The following is a 2500-nucleotide window of genomic DNA, read 5'->3' as shown; positions in this document are numbered from 1 at the left end:
AGAAAAATATGACATTTTGCATTCTCATCAGTAGGGGGACTTGGACGGCAGGAGAAGCACGACAGGGTACTTGTTCACCTTGGGTAGTGGAGCCGTCAGTTGGATTTTCAGGTTGCAACCAGTTGTTGCATTGTCGACTACGGAGGCGGAGTATGTGGCAGCCACAGAGGCGTGCAAGGAACTAATATGGCTTCAGGGCTTGATGAAGGAGCTTGGGAAGGAGCAGAAGGATTGCATGTTATTTCAGATAGTCAAAGTGCAATTCATCTGGCAAAGAATTCAGCTTTCCATTCAAGGACGAAGCATATTGACATACGGTACCACTTCGTGAGGTCATTGCTCGAGCAGGGACTCGTCAAGTTGGAGAAGATTCATACAAGTCAGAATCCTGCAGATATGTTGACGAAGGTCGTCACGGTGGAGAAGCTGAGGTGTTGTTCAGCTTCTGCTGGTCTTCATGCTTGAAGACGTTGAGGAGGCATCGTACCGATTTCATTAGGATGATTCAGTTTCAGTGGGAGCACAGAGGAGAGCCAAGTAACAAGAAGATATACCCAAGGTCTCCAAGTGGGAGATTGTTGGGGTATGTGGAGACCATTGGTGATGAAGAGAATTGAAGGAGAATCAATTCTGTATAATTCTGTCTGGCGGACTGTCGGAGTCGACTCGAGCTACCGTCGAGTCGACTCGGGAACAGTCGAGTCGACCCGGAAGGAGAAAGGCCAGAAGACCGAGAAAAACACGTTTCTGTCTGGACTGTCAGAGTCGACTCGAGCTACAGTCGAGTCGACTCGAAGCATCGTCGAGTCGACTCGAGCTACAGTCGAGTCGACTCTAGATCGTGCCAGTTTTGTCCAGACGTGCCAGAGTCGACTCGAACCACAGCCGAGTCGACTCGGGCTCACGGAAAATCGTACGGACGATTTTCTTTTGGTGTTTTTTGATAGCGTTTCGACGGCTATGATCATCTGAAGGTCTTGAGACTATATATAGGACTCATGAGAGCCCTAGGAGTAGAGATATTCAAGGATATTTCGAGAGAGACTCTTGTTTTGTGCGTCTAGGGTTCTAGAGAAGAAGAGGATTGGGATCCTACTTCTTGTGCAAAGGGAATTCTGTGTGAATCTCTTGTAGAGCGATCGTGTGTGATCGTTCGGTGTGTGCTATCTCTGTAATCTGTTCATCCTAATTGAGATTTGGAGCGGTGGAGGACGTAGGCTACTTGTAGCCGAACCTCGTTACATCTTTGTGTTTGCTTTGCTATTTTCTTTCTATTTCTTCTTCCTTTGGTTTGATAATCCGTTGCGGTGCTCAAGTGTTTTACCCTATTGATACTACGGGGTAATCTTTTGCCCTTCGTAGCGGAAGCGAAGCGGTGATCCTTGAGTCCGGTGTCGAGGGAGCGAGAGAGTGCTTATCCGTTTGCTTCTCTCTTTGCTTGTCCAACGTTGGTGTTGTACCGGTGTGAGTGGGTTCCGGTGCAGGGCGGCCAACACCCATATAGGATTGTCTATGGCAAGGCTTGCCATTTACCTGTCGAGTTAGAACACAAGACGTATTGGGCAATCAAACGCCTAAATTTCAGTCTCGACAAGGCGGGAGAACATAGAAAGCTTCAGCTCGACAAGCTTGAAGAAATTAGGAATGATGCTTACGAGTGTGTTAAGAAGTACAAGGATCGCATGAAAGTCATGCATGATAAAATGATTACTCGTAAAGAGTTTAATCAAGGACAAAAAGTTCTTTTATATGATTCTCGATTACATCTATTTCCTGAAAAACTTAAATCTCGCTGGACTGGCCCATACACAGTAGAGAAAGTGCACCCGCATGGTGCAGTAGTAATATGCAATACCAAGGATGGTAGGTCTTTTCAAGTCAATGGACATCGTTTAAAACTATACCTTGAGTATCTGAGTCCAGAAGTCGAGGAGACACTTCTGACCGATCCTGTCTATTATGAGTAAATCGGAATTGTCTGGCTGAAGACATAAAACTTAGCGCTCTTCGGGAGGCAACCCAACATATAAATATTATAAAAAAAAATTTGAAGAAAAAAAAAGAATTCAATAAATGACAAACATACAGGTTTTGAGGTTTTTGGCCCCAATTGTCACTTTACACACCCATATCAGGTAACTTCTCCTCTGTCCTATTATTACTTTAAATTTTCTTTAACATTGAGGACAATGTTAGATTTAGGTATGGAGGTGAGAATATTTTTGATTTTTCTTTTTTTTAAAAAAAAAGGAATTCAAATTTTTAACTCAAAATCTAATCTTTTTGGCTGTAGAAAGTAGGAATTGCTTTGACAATAGCTTTGAGTTAAGGAATATGATAGTAGTTCTAGCTTGAGTTTTCGTCCCACCTATCTTCTGCTAACATGATACAAGATGATTTAGCACCTACACGTAAGCACATGAATAGTGGGGTATATATACTTGCAACTAATATGAATACTTTTAATCTTCGGGATAATTTAAAAGTTACATGCGTGATG

Source organism: Phoenix dactylifera, unplaced genomic scaffold (assembly GCF_009389715.1).
Source record: "Phoenix dactylifera cultivar Barhee BC4 unplaced genomic scaffold, palm_55x_up_171113_PBpolish2nd_filt_p 001639F, whole genome shotgun sequence".
Lineage (NCBI taxonomy): Eukaryota > Viridiplantae > Streptophyta > Magnoliopsida > Arecales > Arecaceae > Phoenix > Phoenix dactylifera.
The sequence above is the reverse complement of the archived record's forward strand: the minus strand, read 5'-3'. Positions refer to the sequence as shown.